Source organism: Camelus dromedarius, chromosome 7 (genome assembly GCF_036321535.1).
Source record: "Camelus dromedarius isolate mCamDro1 chromosome 7, mCamDro1.pat, whole genome shotgun sequence".
NCBI classification, from domain to species: Eukaryota; Metazoa; Chordata; class Mammalia; order Artiodactyla; family Camelidae; genus Camelus; species Camelus dromedarius.
This window is the reverse complement of record NC_087442.1, coordinates 60,217,399-60,236,955: the sequence shown is the minus strand read 5'-3', so window position 1 is coordinate 60,236,955 and position 19,557 is coordinate 60,217,399.

Genomic DNA, 19,557 nt, shown 5'->3' with positions numbered 1-19,557 from the left:
TAGGATATACATAGACTGTAGCACTTAATAATAACTTCTATGTTTTAATATTTTAAAGAAATAAAATTTATCAAATGGGATAATCAGTCATCTCACTCATGATTTAAATTTCTTTTCTTGGGTCTTCGTTTTTGTATATTTCTTTCGTCTTTGTTTTTATTTCTTTCCACATTCTAAGTTATTCTAGCTCCCAATAACTAGTTATGATTGTTTAACCTGCAATTTCAAATTGATGAGGTCTGTGATGGAGATTAAACACATCTTAAAAATTCATTTTTATATCATTATGCAAACCATGTTTTAAACAGCAAAATGGCTTTAAAAGAAAAATCCTCAACAGGCATGTGGTTAAGATAAAAAATTATCTTAGAGTCCTGATCATTGAAATATAGAAACAGTAATGAAGGAAGAAGTACTTAGGAAGCATTTTTGTGGTATGATCCTTGGGGTGAGGTGGCTTTCTGTAACCTGGCAAATATTCCGGAGTCCATTAATGAATTGTCCTTTAAGTGTGGTCCCCAGACCAGCAGCACTGGCATTGAACACATTCTCAGGATTCACCCAAACTTAATCAGAACTTTGAGAGGTGGGGCCCATCTGTCTGTGATGTAACAAGCCTCCCAGATGATTCTGAAGTATGCTGAAGTTTGAGAACCACAATGATCATTCAGGCTGCCAGTGGAATAGAGTAGGTCACCAATTGTGTTTAATGACTATCTTTTTTCACATAGGTTCTCCCCATGCCCAGCTAGATATAGAATTTATAAGTAAAATCACAGTCTGGAGTATTGGCCTTTTTCAGTGATTCCCATTACTGGTGGAGTTTAACATGAACTGTTCTGTTTGCATTCAAGGTCTCCTATAGTTATCAACCCAAATCAGATTTCGGATGTTAGCTTCTATTTCTGTTCATATTCTTTTTATATTAGTAAAATTGAATTACCATTCTCTTCCCGATGCCCTCCCTCCCTGCCATGAGGGACAGCTGACATAGGATAAGACTGGGAAGGGTCTTTGGTAAGTGGAGTTCAGGGGAGGGCATATTCCTAGAGGGTGCAGCAGTGTAACCAAACACATCATCACTCCATGTTTTTGGTTTCTGTCAAAATCGTATGTCAAATATCATTTCCTCTTTGAAATCTTTCTTGATCCTTCAGCCAGAAAGTGTGAGCTCCCCCTTCCATAATGTCCAGGCCCTCACCTCCTGTGTTTTGTATTTCTCTCACAGGGTATTCTCTTCTGCTGTGTTGTGTAGTCAGTATTGTCTCATTTCTTTGATTAGACTGTAAGTTCTTGAGATTGGGGACTGCCTCCTACTCATCTTGCTGCCACGCCTACCAGAGTGCCAGACACATAAATCATAACTCTGCCGATCGCTGTTGAATTGTGGTCTGCAGCGGCAGGGCTGCCAGGCAAGCCTTGGGAGTCATTGGTAGCTTTTGGCCAAAACTGTTAGCTGTATGAGTTAAGAGTACCCTGCGTGCCTGTCCCGAAATACTCCCCTGCAGGTGACTGACATTCATTCTTGTAAGATTTATAGAAAGTTCACAACCTGTGTTTAAAATACAAAATTCATCTAGGAGGGATCAGGAAAGAGAAGGAAGATCTAGAGGACAGGACTAGCTCCTTTACCCCCTGGCGCTATCAAGGGGGCAGCTTAAGAGACACTAGAAAGGACCAGGGCTGGGAAACGGGAACAAATCTTTGATTTCACAGTCTTGCCTGGGGCCTTGACTGACAGTAGCTGCTGCTTTAACCTCCATCTGTGGTTTCACGCCTTTTTAGAAGAGACTCAGGAAATCTCACTCTGGTCTTATAGGGAATATTTTCAGCCTAAGAGGAAAATTGTGAGCATGAGAAGCAAGCTTGCCTTGCTTTCCCACAGCCAAGGACAGAGACTCGTAAGACAATAATGGTCTGGAAAGAATCTAAAGACATGCAGTACAAAACATATTTAGTTTATTATTTTAAGTACTCTTCTTAATACCATTGGAGGGAAAACCAGCAGTAAACTGACAATTTCTCTCCCCCTCTAAACAACGTTTAATTTATATTTATGTCTTTGTTAGCCACTCACATCTTGAAATTAATTCTATAACATCACAGACTCATGGCAAATTCTGAACAAAGAAATTCATTGTAGGAAAATATCATAAAAGATATGGTTTAGGTGGATAAAGCCCCCAACATTTTAGCCCATATTTGTGATTTAATCTAGATCATGTTTTTATCTGCACTGGCTCAGATTTTTTCCCCCACAAGGGGCTACTGCAGCTGTTTTTTTCCAGGTTCATTTACCGAGGAACATTGCCATCATGTGGCCTGATGTGTTAATGACAGCTCATGAAAGACTACAGGCTGCATGACTTTAATTTTGGTTCTCTCCCGAAAAAATGTTTGCAGCTTTTAAATACGCTTTACTGTTTGAAGCTGTATTTGTTGATTCCTTTCTAAAAGAGCATTCTTAAAATATTTGCCAAAGGGTGAACTCTGTGTCAGCTTTTGAATTTCCCGTGTGTCTAGTGACCACAATATATCACATAGATAAAATAATAATTGAACACTGTTTGTTTTACAAACTTGTTATGTTTTCATAACATTATCCACTTTAAAGAGAGTAGGACAACTTTCTCGTGAGCACTAAAGTGGCTGCCTATTTTTTCTCCACACCGACAAGTCCATTCAGGGAGAGAGGATGTAAAACGAGAACTGTGGAGAGGCAGAATTACATAGTCAAAAACCAAAGTATGAGGCTTGACACTGCGTTAGAGTCTCCACTTTGCCACTTGCCACTAATTAACTGTGTAATCTTGAGCAAGTCATTCAAGCTATCTGGTCTCAGTATTTTTTTTTTTCTTAAGTGAGTAAGTTTGATACACTGAAGTCAAAACCATTTTCCAGTTTAAAATTCTGTGATTCTACTTGCCAAGTAAACAAGTTTTTAAAAAAGCAAGAATGTTGTTTTACTTTAGGTAGATTGTTTTCCTACGGTTTTCCTGTAACTGAAGCTTTGTCTGCATGACTCATCATGCAAAATTTTCTCTGTAAAAACTCAGAGATTATGTGTTATGCTCAGCAGCACTCCGGCACAAACAGCTTTCATGCATTTTGTGGACATTCACAGCTTATTATCTCCACAAACATAAAATAAAGTTGAGGAATCTTTGCAGTTGGTAAACAGCTCACTGGCTTCGGAGAGCTGTAGGTCTTAAAGGACGTTTCAGAATGTTAGAAAAGACAATTCAGAACAGTCTGATGTCTTTAACATCTGAAAGGGAAGGGCAGCTTCCTTCCCTAACTACACCTCTTGCTTTATAAATTTGTCAAAAGTAAAAAGAGGATGCAAATGCTGCTTGGAGTACAATCGTGAGATTAATGTTCTGACGAGACAAAATTACGATGAATGATTTTCTCGAGTTGATTTTGTGAAGTGTGTAACAGGATGAGGGATGGAAATACAGCTGGTGTTGATGTTTGAACCATGCTGGAAGGGCATGTAAATGCAGGCCAGTTGCTAGGAGACCTGGAGCACAGAGCCAGTGCCCCTCTGTGTACTCAGGGGTGTTTTATCTCAAGAAACCTTGTCTTTCACAGTCAGCGATGGCATTAAATATATAGTCTGTCAAAATTCAGGTGGATAAGAGTTTGGTTATTGCTTGTGTCAATCCAGACACTCTGTCATCTCCCACCCATTAAGGGAACAAACAAAAAAGAACAATGTAACACGGTACTAGCGACCAAGAAGCTCTGGAAAAGCTCAGAGTGATGCACTACAAATTCAGTCTAAATACTCTCACATGAAAGATAGCTGATTTGTTCGCTAATGTAAATTCCAAGTGTGCAATAGTAGCTAAACAATGACTTCAGCATTCCAAAGAGAAGGATGCCAGGCCACAAATAGAATTCCAAGAGAAGATGTGCTTGAGAAGGACTTGGGGCCCTATTGTTTACAAAGCAATCATTTCAGCCATTGGTGAGATTTTTTAAAAACAGATTTTATGCTAAACACAGACAGGAAAGTTTGTAATTACCACCAGAAGTATAGATGTGCAGAACTTTAGAACTAAAAAGGTTTTATGAGTTCTTCCAGCGCCCCCAACTGGTTAAAGACGGAACCTGAGCCTGTCTGGGCAAGGGCGGTGGGCAGCCCAATAAGAGAATGGTGGCAAGGATTTCTGTCCCTGTAAAATACTATCGAGCTTTGTCAGTATCCAGGAGACACTATATTCAATGAGAGAAAAAAGGAAAACCGAAGGCTGAGGAGTGGGTCTAGTAGGTCTCATTTTGATTTAGAGGAAACTGAGTCACTGAGAGGCATTTTGAATGACTCAAAACACACACAGCTAATTACCGTCAGAGCTGGGAGCATGACCCTGGTTTCCCAGTCCAGATTCTTTTACGGTCACACTAGGAGTTACTCAGGAGAGTTTTCTTTCTCAGGAGAGTTGTGATGTTCTGTTGGCTCTCACTGATAGGAATAGCAACAACAGTAATCCCGTAAGCTTCCCAATATACAAACCACGTTTGTATACGTTGTTTGTTCTTAGGAAATAGTACCCTTAGTACACAGACTTGATCTGTTGTTACAAAAGTAGAGCTGTACTTGTACTAGTTTGCTAGGTCTCTGTTCTAATCCAGCAGTCCTCAGGGGTGACATGGGGGCCTTGGAGAATAGAGAATTGAAACCCTAATATGATTTGAAAATTTTCTGTGTTTGCTCCACTTGAATATTGACTATCTACAGATAAAATGAAGTGTGTACTTTTCTGCTTATCTATGGGAAACCCAAAACTATCATTAATGATAAGTCATTTTTGAGAACCTGCTATGTATGTATCAGACCAGATACACCACAAATATGAAAATGCTGTTCTAGGCCTAACTTTGAGAGACTTGGACCTGGGTTCAAGAAGTAGAAGAAATGGAATAAATGGATATCCATCAGTTCCACTGTTAAGCTTTATTGAGCTTCAAACATATCTGAAAAGGGGTGGAGGCATCTGAATGAGGGTGGCCTTTTCGGGTGACCTCTTTTCCATATCTCAGGGCCTTCACATCTCCTGCTCCTGTGGCTTAGAAAGCTCTCCCCCTCATGCCCAGCTCTCACACCTCCCTCAAGTTTTTGCTCAGGGAAAGTGAGGACTTCTCTGACTATATGTTTGAAATTTCAGTGCTTTCCAGGGCCATAACACCTCCCCAGGACCAGCCTGGAAGTGGAGGATGCTTTTTAAAAATTTATTAGCCTAGAGGAGCATACCTTTTTCTTTCTTTCTTTCTTTCTTTCTTTCTTTCTTTCTTTTTTTTAATTGAAGTATAGTTGATTTACAATGTTGTGTTAGTTTCTGGTGTACAGCAAAGTGATTCAGTTCTATACACACACACACACACACATGTGTTCATTTTCATATTCTTCTCCAATATGGTTTATTACAGGATATTGAATATAGTTCCCTGTGCTATACAGTAGGGCCTTGTTGTTTATGTATTTTATATATAATAGTTTGTATCTGCTAATCCCAAAGTCATAATTTATCCCCCCCAACCCCCTTTCCCCTTTGGTAACCAGAAGTTTGTTTTTTATATCTGTGATTCTGTTTCTGATTCGTAAGTAAGTTCCTTTGTATTATATTTGAGATTCCACATGTAAGTGATATCATATGGTATTTTTCTTTCTCTTTCTGATTTAATTCACTTAGTATGGTCCATCCATGTTGCTGCAAATGGCATTATTTCATCATTTTTTATGGCTAAGTAGTATTCCATCATGTATATATGCCACATCGTTTTTGTTTTTTTTTTTCTCATTGAAGTATATTTGATTTACAATGTGTTAATTTCTGGCATATAGCATAGTGATTCAGTTATGCATACATACATATATATTCCTTTTCATATTCTTTTTCATTATTGGCTATTGCAAGGTTGAGTATAGTTCCCTGTGCTACACAGTAGGACCTTGTTTATCTATTTTATATATAGTAGTTAGTATCTGAAAATCCCAAACTCCCAATTTATCCTCCCCATCCCCTTTCCTCCTGGTAACTATAAGTTTCTTTTCTTTGTCTATGAGTCTGTCTCTGTTTTGTAAATAAATTCATTTGTGACCTTTTTTTTAGATTCCACGTATAAGTGATACCGTATATTTATCTTTCTTTGTCTGACTTACTTCACTTAATATGATAATCTCTAGGTCCATCCATGTTGCTTCAAATGGCGTTATTTATTTCTTTTTTATGGCTGAGTAGTAGTAGAAGATATATATATATAGTATACCTGTCAGTGGACATTAAGATTGCCTCCATGTCTTGGCTATTGTAAATAGTGCTGCTATGAACATTAGTGTGCATATATCTTTTCGAATTAGAGTTTTTTTCTGGATATATGCTCAGGAGTGGGATTGCTGGATCATATGGTAAGTTTATTTTTAGTTTTTTAAGGAATCTCTATACTGTTTTCCATAATGGCTGCACCAATTTACATTCCCACCAACAGTTTAGGAGGGTTCTCTTTTCTCCACATCCTCTTCAGCATTTGTTATTTGTAGACTTTTTAATAATGGCCATTCTGACTGGTATGAGGTGATACTTCATTGTAGTTTTGATTTGCATGTCTCTGATAATTAGCGATGTTGAGCATCTTTTCATGTGCCTGTTGGCCATCTGGGAACATACCTTTTTCTGATCTGTAAAGGGTGACTTATGGACTAGCTGGGACCCTGGACTTTCCCTAGTTTATTAATCTCTGTGGCATATATTACCATCTGACAAACTATGTGTTTTACTGTCCATTTTTAAAATTCTCTGATTCCTCCACTGTCCCTCCACTAGTATACAGGCTCCATAAAGGTACAGATTTTCTTCATGTATTTACAGTGCTTAGGAAGAGCACCAGCAGTAGCTAAGATGGACTCCAATGATTCTCATTTCCTGGTACTCATGCCTTTCTTTTATCCTTATCTCACGTCAAATCAGGGCGGCTCAGTGTGACCAAGAGAATATGATGTATGACTTCCTATGTTAGGTAGTAAAAGGCATTGCAGCTTCCAACTTTCTCTCATGAGTTTTTCATTCTGGGGGAATCCAGTTACTGTATCATGAGGACATTCAAGCAGCCCCACTGAGTACACGCACAGGAACCAAAGTGCCAGCACAAACTTGTTAGCCAGTGACCAAGTCCTTTTGAAAGAGGATCTTCTAATGCCTAGGCTTTGAGTCTTTCAACGAAGGCCTCAAATATCGTGTAGCAAAGGCAAGTCTTTCCCACTGTGTCCTGTCTAAATTCCTGACCCACAGAAACCATGAGAGAGAATAAGTGATTATTATTGCTTTCAGGTAATATATTTTGGGGTTATTTGTTCTGTAGCAAAAACCACTAATACAGTGCCTAGCCCATAAGTTCCCAATAAATATTTATTGAATGAAGGGATAAATACAAGTAGATTTTTTTCTAGGTTCCTCAATGATCACAATACAATGACTGTTAATAACCGAAATGAAACTGTACACAAAGCCTTTTGCTCCAACAGCAACATTGGTTTGGAGTCTCACGATGTAGGCTTGAATCTTAGATTTGTTCCTCTTTTGTCATTTGACCTTACATAATTCACTCATAGTATTTGGTCCTTAGGTTTTCCTAATCTGTAAACTAGAAATAATGACAGCAATTATACTACTAACCTGGAAGAGCTCTGTTAACTTTATAGACCCCTGGATCAGGGCTCTCCTGAAACCTTGGCTATAACTGGAATTGTCCATTCTATAAACCAATAAATTCTTTTTTATTGTTTAAGTCAGTTCCAGCTGTTGGTGTTACCTATAACCAAAAGCATCTTTATACAAGGCATTGACACTAACATATATGAAACAATAGCAAACAAAACAAGATAATGCATAATGAGTAAGATGCTACATAGTAGACTTAAGTATAACAGCTAAGAAGAAGGGGATGTCAGACCACATTATCAAAAATTTCTGTAAGCTAATAGCAAGAACATCCTAATTTATCTGCCTAGGAAAGCCAGGGAGGCACAAGGGGTTCTGTTTTCACAGAAATTTGGGTTTCTGTAGATATATTTTAGAAGCTTTAGCTTCTGATTTCTTCTCTATGGTTGCATTTGCTAGGTAGCTGCTGGCTTGGTAGCATCAAATTCATGTTTAAATGCCTCCAGGGACCAAGAGCTCTTTGTGTTTCAGAAAAGATACTCCAAGTGGCCAGATTATGCTGTATACAGACATCAAGAAAACAAGCAGCTGGGCTTCTGTGCTTTCTGCCTCCCCCATAGGTCCCCAGAGAGGGTCTTACAGGCCACTTGCCAGAATACTCACCTTGTCAGAAGGTTCTTCATTTTGCTCCAAGAGCAGAGGACACTGTCCTAGGCATGTCATGAGACACTAATAAAAAAACTCTTCTTATGGGATGAAGAGTTTTTATTTTTAAGAGCAGAGGAGACAGGAATCTAACAGGCTGAATAGACAGCGTGAAATATAGTCACTGTGTAATTTGGCCTCCTGAGGACTAGAGAGATGGTAGCTTGAGGCAATGGTCTAGATAATATAGACAGGTCTCAAATCTGTTTTATTAGCATCGGTCGTATTACTTCCTATATCTTAGAATGACCTTGATGGACATTTTAATTAAGCTTCTATTTGTTTTTTAAGTACAGATAATAATCCCTTAGTTTTATCCTCTGCTGCTTAGATAAATTGGGCAATAATTGATCTTTTAACACTATAGTCTAGATGACTTTCTCAATTTTTTGCATTTCTTCATGGAAATTTGCTTTGTTTTCTCAAATTAATCTACAAAGTTTACATTTATTTATTCTGACAGCCATGAGATGGGACTGAAATCCAAAACTGGATCCTTCTAGCTAGGAGGATTGGAAGGATTATGAGAGGAAGTATAGGTTGCTTGAGGTGTTAGATGCCATGTTCTCATCCCTTCTTTCAGGGTTGAACTTTGGTGGAGCAGTGGAGAGGGGAGGGGACTTCGAAACAACCAGATATGCCGGAGGAAGTCTGAGAACACTGAGGCTAGTGGCCCAGCATCAGGGAGAATGTAAACCCCTTGGAGAACTCCAGCCGTCAGCTTAGGTCCATGTTCCTCTGGCCCTAAAGAGATGGCAAGAAAGTGGCTGTAGAAAGCTGCTGGTTCTTCATGGCCTCTGTGTGAAGTGTGAGAGACTGGAAGAGTGCCTGGAGAGAGGACACAGGGTTTCAGGTCATATATTGCACTGACATAGCTAAGAAGCTTCAGTGTTTGAGGACATCAGGATTGGAGGCAAATGACCAGGATCCCCTGCTCCAGTGGTAAGAGCCAGAAACCTGACTACAGCCAGACAGGACCAATTTCAAGGAGCCACTCTGCCATGGAGATCAGGGAGAGTCCAGAGGACAGTAAGTCAATCTGGGGATCCCCTCTCCCCTCCTGAGGTCATATAGACTGCATTCCTACCCCTGACTGATACTCACCTGCTATACACTGGTCTAACCATACTTGTGATTTATGGCCAATGTCTCTTCTAATTGATACTGGATATTAAATATTAGTATTTTGAATATTTCTTCTATACATATCCCATATTTCCAGAGGGAAATTCATGTTAGAAATATCCGAATTAGAGGGAAATTCAGAATTCTCAAAGATAGAGGATTTTATCCAAAGAGACTGGGAATTTACCTAAAGAGACTGCTAAATACTTGGATCAGCCTAAACATACCAGGTTGGACCAAAATTAAGTTTTCTTTCCCTTTACCACTATGTAAGATAAATAACCCATAAGGGGGACCAGATCAATTAACTGGATATAGACAAATTACATTATTTCTGTATGAAATTCAGTGAATTACAACTTTGTGGCAGTTTCTAGAGTACAGGAGATTGGAAAGACCTGGGGACTTCCATTACTACTTATATCCATTAGCTTAATTCCACATGGACAGGGATTTTTGCCTGCTTTTGTTCACTGCAGTGTCTCCAATGCTCAGTATAAGTGTCTAGCAAATTGTGGGGGCTCAGTAGGCATTTTTGAAGGAATTACAACTATAACATGAGGCAGACTAGCAAAGTGCCCTCTAAGAATCCCAATACAGTTTCAAAAAATGCAGTGTCCCTGAAAACTAAGAATTCTTAGTTTTCAGCTCCCTCTAGGAATATTACGTTCCGTGTTAGGCACCAAAATTTAAGAGGGACATTCATCAGTTAACTAGAGAGGATCCAGAAGAGAACAGGCAGGACAAGAGAATTCTGAAAATCACCCCAAATAAGAACTTGAGGAAAAATAGATGATTAATGAAAGATAATGCTCTTTTCAAATGTTTAGAAAGAGTCTGGAATAACTGTATGACTACATGTTCATAATTAGACCTAATGGGAAGAAATTATGAATAGGTGAATTTCAGTTCAACATAATAAAGAAACTTCTGACTCTAATTTTCCAATAATGGAATGACTTGCTTTGTGAACCGAGATGTGAGATTTAATTTGATATTATATTGTATTTTTTCCCAATATCCATTGGTATTTGCCTTCTTCCTTTCAACTTATTTGTATATTTTTGAAAGCAAAAAAATTAAAATTGGGAACAGTAATGAATTTTAGACTTTATTATCATTAAGAATTATTGAGTCTGTTAATTGATTATCCATTGTCTCAGTCCCTAAGGTCTCAAGATGGCAAACTCAAACACAAGAACATATTCTTGCCTTTTGAGTCTGTATCTCACTCTGATTATCCCATGCCCATCACAAAGTGAAACTGCAAATTTTGCAAATCAGCTAAGATTTCACGAAGTTGATAAAAATGTTGGAGACTGCCCAGATCACGCACAAAACCATTTACTAATGGTGATTTTCAGGGTTGTTTCTGTTAATAATTGAATTAGAAAAGTTTGAAAGCATGAGAGTTTCAGTAGGAACTCCAGCCATTGAGTTTGAGTGTCATTGGACTATCAAAGGATGAAGAGAGGCCCTTGGCAAAACTGCTGAAGTTCTTGAATAAGCTTGTAAATATGATTCTTTTTATATTAGTTTGACAACAGTCATTCAGAAGGTAAAATGTATTGTTTCATTTTATTATGAAATTGGGTCAGAAAAATTATCTTTCTTAGAAAATAGAAAACATTATATTTTATGATTCTATAAATTATATATAATTGCTGTCACCCTAAATGTTGTTGAATATTAGATTAAAATGTTCCCCATAATTTTTGCTCTTCTTTTTCTTTTTTTAATTTTTAAAATTTTTTTATTGAGTTATAGTCATTTTACAATGTTGTGTCAAATTCCAGTGTAGAGCTCAATTTTTCAGTTATACATGAACATACATACATTCATTGTCACATTCTCTTTCGCTGTGAGCCACCACAAGATCCTGTATTTATTTCCCTGTGCTACACAGTACAATCTTATTTATCTATTCTACATTTTGAAATCTCAGTCTGTCCCTTCCCACCCTCTGACCCCCTGGCAACCACAAGTTTGTATTCTATGTCTATGAGTCTGTTTCTGTTTTGTATTTATGTTTTTTTTTTTTATTAGATTCTGCATATGAGCGATCTCATATGGTATTTTTCTTTCTCTTTCTGGCTTACTTCACTTAGAATGACATTCTCCAGTAACATCCATGTTGCTGCAAATGGCATTATGTTGTCGGTTTTTATGGCTGAATAGTATTCTGTTGTATAAATATACCACATCTTCTTTATCCAGTCATCTGTTGATGGATATTTAGGCTATTTCCATGTCTTGGCTATTGTAAATAGTGCTGCTATGAACATTAGGGTGCAGGTGTCATTTTGAAGTAGGGTTCCTTCTGGATATATGCCCAGGAGCGGGATTCCTGGGTCATATGGTAAGTCTATTCCTAGTCTTTTGAGGAATATCCATACTGTTTTCCACAGTGGCTGCACCAAACTGCATTCCCATCAGCAATGTAGGAGGGTTCTCTTTTCTCCACAGCCTCTCCAGCATTTGTCATTTGTGGACTTTTGAATGATGACCAATCTGACTGGTGTGAGGTGATACCTCATCTTAGTTTTGATTTGCATTTCTCTGATAATTAGTGATATTGAGCATTTTTTCATGTGCCTATTGATCATTTGTATTTCTTCCGTGGAGAATTGCTTGTTTAGATCTTCTGCCCATTTTTGGATTGGGTTGTTTGTTTTTTTTCTTATTAAGTCGTATGAGCTGCTTATATATTCTGGAGATCAAGCCTTTGTCGGTTTCATCTGCAAAAATTTTCTCCCATCCCGTAGGTTGTTGTTTTGTTTTACTTATGATTTCCTTTGCTGTGCAGAAGCTTGTAAGTTTCATTAGGTCCCATTTGTTTATTCTTGCTTTTATTTCTATTGCTTGGGTGGACTGCCCTAGGAGAATATTTTTGAGATGTATGTCAGATAATGTTTTGCCTATATTTTCTTCCAGGAGGTTTATTGTATCTTGTCTTATGTTTAAGTCTTTGATCCATTTTGAGTTTATTTCTGTGTATGGTGTAAGGGAGTGTATTTTTCAAGATGAATTAACACCCCCTCATTTTGTGAAATTCAGTCTTAATTTTAAGTAGAATCAATTTTGGTGACCTTTTCTAGCACTAATTATCCTCCAACGATGTAAAACTCCTGTACCTCTCTGTTTCCTCTACTGGATATGCTTTTTTCCCCCCAGTTTTGTCAAAAAGGGACAAAACACATCAGTAATTGCTATACTTCTACTTTTCTCACCCATGTGGGCATAAAAGAAAGTGCCATATTTGCCACCAAGCACCATGCTAAGGATATTGTAAATAATCAATGAATAATTCTTTATTCATTCATTATTCATTTATTCATTCATGCTGGGCACTGCGGGTATGAAAACGGTATAGTTCCTTACTTCATGGAATCTACAGTGCTGTAGTTATTCTGCATTACCAAGTTATCATTGTAACATGTTCGATAGAGAAACACATGTTTAGCACAAATGTCAGTTATGCTCATTGTGGATGAGTTCAGAAAATAGGAAAGAGATAAAGAAGAAATCAGATGTAATCTTAACACTAGGAGATAAAAGCTGATGATATTTGAGAATCGATGCTTGCTTGCACATTTTTCTTCCTATGTGTGCATACAATACGTATATTTATATGTTACATAAATATATCCAAATTATATAAGTATATACAAACATATTTGTATATTATATAAGTATAGATATTATAAAAATTTATTTACACTACACATACTATTTTATAAATTGCTTATCTCATCAATATTTTAAAATAAATATATATCTACCTAGTCATAATTACGAAGGGGTATTCCACTATATGGATATGCCATAATTTGTTATCAGATTTTCCACTGTTGGTCACTTAGATTGCTTCTGTATTTTTTACTATTATTAACAATATAATTAGCTATATATACATTTTTATTCATTTATCTATCCTTCTTTAGGACAAATATTTTATACTATGTTAAGCTTGAAATTTTATCTTCTTCAAGAATTAAAAATTAAGAATATTAAGAAAAATTTTAGACATTAAAAAACCCACAGCTACTCTACTGTATTAGAAGTCAAGATAATGGTTATCATTGGGGGTCTGGTGAGTGTTTGGATAGGAAGGTGATATAAAGGGGATTTCAGTTGTACCTGAACTATTCTGTGGTTCGACCTGGTGTTGGTTAGCTGAGCATGTTAACTTTGTAAAAATTCAACAGGCTGTATACTTATGATTTGTCACTTTCTGCTTTCTAGTGTTTATGTTATATATCAATGAAATAAGGTAAAAAATTATGTTATGCTTTGCATCCATGTTTACATCCTTAGGTAAATTCTAAGGATCAAATACTACTATTATTTGAAGTTTTTTAAAATTGACATTGCTAAGTATTCTGTGAAAGTTGGCACCAGTTTTGATTCGCACTAGCAATATATAAAATGTGATTTCTTTGCTTTCAAATTGACACTTACTACCATAATTTTTCTAATTTATAATGATTTATTTATAAGTTTAAATTTGAGTATTTTTCTAATTTTTCATTTGGAAAATTTTCAAACGTAAAGACAAGCTGAAAAAAACTAATATCGGACACCCATGAATCCCTTGTTATACTTTCTAGCCTTTACCTTTTTGCAACATTGGCTTTTTCTCTCTGTCTCTATTTACACGCACACTCACATATCTATACGTGTGTGTGTGTGTGTGTGTGTGTATTATACACATTTATTTTTATATTTCTGAGTTATTTGAAAAGAAGTTTTAATCATGACAGTTTATTCTCATAATCAAACTATTTCAACATTAAAAAAGAATATTCTCCTAGATAACTATAGTACATTTATCACACCTTAAAAAATTTACAGTAATTGTGTATTATCAAGTAATATGTAGTCCATATTTATATTTCCACAATTGCACCAATATAGTCTTTTCTAACAGATTTTTTTGGCAGGGGGTAGGCAATTAGATTTATTTAATTATGTTTTTAATAGAGGTACTGGGGATTGAACCTAAATGTGGTGCGTGCTAAGTTCTACTGCTTGATCTATAACCTCCCTACCGACTGATTTTTCAAAACGCAAGATTAAGTGAAGTTTCATTGCATTTAGCTGTTTTGTCTCTTTAGTCTCTTTTTACCCCAAATAGTCCCCTGCCACCATACCACACCCTGCTTTCTTTCATGACATTAAAATTTTTTAAGTCTAGGTCACTTGATAACCTGTTTGTTTTCAAGCGTGTACTACCATGCTTACTTTTGCAGGCTCCTATTACAAAATTATTACATGTTTTTAGAAGCACATGTATTAGCAACTGTAACAAATTATCATTTGTGGCTATTGGTTAATCAGTGCAAGACACTGGATTTCCAGTGGGGCACCAGATGTTTTTACCGAGGCAGTGGGGGAAGCATTAAGAGCTTTTAAATCTTACATTATTACTTTGATCATATAAAAAATAACAGTGACATTTCATTCTCTGAAATGTATTGCAAGGGTTTTCCTTCATATTGACACAATATTTTATTCAATGAATTAGTCAGTATAGAACCAGTTTAAAAGAAAGTGCAGTGACAGCCAAGAAGGATATTTTGAAGTTTGAAATGATCCCTATATAAATAGAACGGATCAGCATAACTTTGGGATAAAATTAGCTGACAGTTTGTGGGCTCTCCAGCATGTGCCTGTTTGCTTGGTGCTGCTCTTCTGATAAATCACAACAAAGCTTCCAGAGGGAGAGGAAGGATGGACAGCACGGCTGCCCCTGTCACTAAATCTGCAGCTGCCAAGTTAGTTAAGAGAAATTTCCTTGAGGCTCTAAAGTCAAATGACTTCGGAAAATTGAAGGCCATTTTAATCCAAAGGCAAATAGATGTGGACACAGTTTTTGAAGTTGAAGATGAGAATATGGTTTTGGCATCTTATAAACAAGGTAAAAATTGTAGGTGTAATTGTAAAATCGATAGAAAATGGATTTTTTGTTTAATGCACAGCATTAGTCACCCAATCTGAACTGGTAACTCTTATTATTTAAGTATGTATTTTAAAAATATTTCTAACTTAATAATTTTTTCTTTTTAAACTTGACTAAATCATGGACTGATATACATATATATAAATATATTCCTTTTCTTTTCTTTACTTTCAGTATCCCTGTGCCTGAAATTTGAAATCCTGGATAATTATATTTAGAAATTTAATTTTCTCCTATTTCTAACTTTTCTTCTGCCTGTAAGGACATAGAATAAGGGAAACATCCCTAGATTATGGCTAAATAGACTGCTGAGATCTAATCTAGACAGTATGACTGGCTTCGGAACAGGCTGCTCTGTGAACATGGCCACTTAAAGATATATCATCTCTGTGTCCATATGCATGAAAAAGAGGATTTTTGCTCCTATTTGGCAGTTAATAAATGGTAAGGCTGTACCTTGATGCACCTTGATGATCCTTGTCATTTTAATGAGTTTTCAGTTCAGGCAGAAAAGCTGAAACCAGAAACCTTTTTCCTTGACTACAATGTCAGATCAAAATTAACTTAACTCAGAGTATCTGCCTTATGAAGAATTAAGGATTCCAAAAATTAGAACCAATTTTTTTTTTATCAAGGGATTTTCTGGAATCCATGCTTAATAAATCAGAAATAAATTAGAAGCGAGCAGATTCTGATTTCCCAAATCAGCTAGTTAATGGGGGAATTTGAGTAGCGAGGCCATCTGGTGAGCGGACTGCAAACAAACACCATGTTCAACATCACTTCTGTTTAAACAAAATAGATGATAAGGTCTTGTGTACAGCATTTAGAGAGAGATAGCGATTCTTCTGTCATGTTTAAAATACTTTCCATTTTAAATCATCAGTACCATTAGTTTTCAGAAATGAATGCTAATGATATATATTTCTACATTAATTTTATACTCTGTCAATTCTGAAGGAAGGATAGAATAGTTGAGGTCAGTTACTGTGTTTATGATTTTTACTTGAGTGTTTTATTACAGATTGGTGTTGCTTTTTTGACTGGAAGATAAAGAAGAGGTCTGTTTTTAAAAAGTAGTTGGTGGAGGCTCTGTTAAAAAGAAAGTGTGTATACCATATGATTAGATTACTTTCATCTTACAGGCTTGTTCAGTAAAAGACTGTCTGAATGCTAAATATATTTTTAAGGTATTTTTTTTAAACTTCTTTTAGTGCCCGGCATAAAATAACTTAGGTCCAAGTCAGCAGATAATTTATTTGACCCTGAAGTTGTGAAGACTGACTTTTGTCATCTCCTTAGCATGCCAAATTGTGTAGATCATGTGAAGTTTCTGAGGTTGTGAGAAAGGAAGTTTTAGGGGCAGTTTCCGGAAAAGAAGGGTACTGTTTCTCTTGCTTCTAATGGTGTCTTCATCCCTGAATGAGAAAAAAAAAATGCATTTTAAAATCTTTCTGTCAATATGAGCCCACTGCCTGTGGTCTTTTAGAGCTAAATTTTTATCCATACTAATGAGTGTTTTCATTGTGTTTGGTCTGTGGATTGTGGCTTTCAATTACGGAGACAACAAATTACACCCTCTGGGGGAAAAAAAGAACAGTTTCATTCTTATCCATGCCAGGTGGATGAATGCAAGAAATGATAGGATTTCTGGTCATATCTTCAGGTTTTATGCAGGAAATCTTGTGTATGTCCATGCACACATGTGCATATAGAAAGAAATTCACTTACAATCTGTTCGGTATGAATATGGGTATAAGAATCTGTCTCTTCAGACTTAATCCCAGGTTAAAGCCTCATCTTTCTTCAAAGTTTCTTCGGATATTTTCACATGTTTTCCAGCCTAACTATCAAACTTTTTATTTCAGATAGGTATGGAAGTAATATATAGAATCCTACTTGCTAGCCAAGCAAAAGAGAAATAAGTGGTTTTTATCAATTTCTAAGTCACAGAGGAATTCCCAGGGAACAGTTTAGAGCTGAGCAGGCTACACTGGTTATTTAGTTAGTTAGTTAGTTAGTTAGGAATAGTTCCTTTCTGAATAATTCTAAGGAATGAGATTCCTTTCTGTGTGGCCTTGAAAGGTATGTGACTGGATTAAACTGTGTAGAATTTATTAATATCAACAGACTTCTTGGATGCTGAATGCTGTTGAATTGCTATGTGTTAGTTTTTGATTTGTTTTAAAGCGCTTTTGAAAAGCTCTACAACAGAAAAGTGCACAAATCGTAAGTGTGCAATTTGATTAATTTTTGCAAAATAAACAAACCTATGTAACCAATGTTCAGATGAAGAAGTAAAACATCACCTATTGACTTTTAAAGTGTGGAAATCTTCAGGTTTTAGTTTTTGGATTTAATAAGCAAGACAGTGTGTAAAATCTGTAACATGCTATGCTGTCTTTAAATTGCTTGTGTAATTAATAATATATTCTATGTTCAACATTTGTTGGAAGATCAGCTGTGGTACAATTAATCCCAAATCATTTTTGTTTCTTTTAGGACATATCATAGCACTTTATATAGAAATTTTTAAAGTGACCACATTTTTTCCCTAATCGTGGAATGTTTAAGTGAGCATGAAAGTTAGCTTATACTTTTTTTCTGTCAGTGAAGAAATCAATTTGGAATCTATGCATTGCAACCGCAGACCCACAATGTAAATGGTACACTAATAATCAAACGTTGACCTGCTAAGCAAATATAAACTTGGATTTTGTGAGGAAGGTAGAACAAAGTGTCTGGAAATTCACTTCTACTCCCCTATCTCATTGAGTAGCTTCTCTCACCTGTGAGACAGAACAGATTTAGAAGCCGGATTCCAGGGCTCGGGTTCAGAGGGCAGGTCTTGCCCCCTCCCCAGCACCTAATAATGATTCTTAAAGTTAGAGAGATCTCATTCTATTTTTGCAGGTTGTTTTAAACTTCATAATCAGATCTTCAGATAAAATCATGTTTTATCAATTAAAAGCATTTCTCTCACATTCTGTCAAGCAAACATTAGAAACATTCTGGTTGGTATTTGCCGTTATCTCTTAGAGAATAGCAGAGATAATGGGTCTTAAAAGCAAAAACAGGCAAACATAATTATATCTACCAGCCAACCACTTTAAAATGGGAATGATATGACGAGAAGTTAAACATATGAACAAGTTTGTAACTGCCAAGTAGAGTAAGCAGTTGGATAGTAAGGGGATGTCAATGACAGGAAGTTCACTGTGAGCCAAGCACACATTTACAGTGAAAGTGGGTCTCTGAGAAAACTCAGAGCTACTCATATTAGTTCTCACTATGCGATCTCCATACTGGAAACGTGACTATCCAAAGAACAGTTTCTAAAGGTTTTTATATCCACACATTCTGATTCTCTTTCAGATATATGAACCTTGGCTCGTTAATGTTATGGGCAGAATATCACACTTATCTCTTTGGTAAGAAATTCCCTAGTCAGCAAGGTTAATCAGAGTCTTTTATTAATCAGTGTAATGCACATTAAGTACTTTGTTTATGGCCCACAGCCGCAGGTTCTTTGGTTGACAGTCATATTTTTAATTAAAATGAATGATTTCTCTGAAAAACTCTATCTACTTTACTAAGTAGCAACTGCTTTCCAAATATCTTGAAGCTCTTATTTTCACTCTTTTAATGAATAATCTTTTAATCACCTAATTCTCCTCTCTGCCAGAAATTCACTCTCCTGCTTCCCTATGGCCAGCCCGGGGTTCTTTTCCTTTCCTAGATGGTCAGACTTTTTTCTTTTAAATTTTACATTTCAAGCTTACTTTTTTCCCCTCCTCTCCTGGGAGGACTCTGAGATTTATCCTGAAAATATTAGCTGTTAAAAAAATACGCAAGAATTGTGCTTCACTCTGTAATCCTTCAGGACTGTGTAAATACGTGGACACAGCAGAGCAAATGTCTGCTAATCCAGCACGAGCAGCGTGTGTAACCTTTGGCTGTAATAACAGAGGCTTCTCGTGTGTGGGGTTCTTTGGACTCAGATAACATTATAGCTGATAACTGTGGCAGAGCCCAGGCTTAGCTGAAGGTTTACCAGTAATGTGTACATCCCCCCAAACACTGAAGCGGAATCAACCCCCTCTT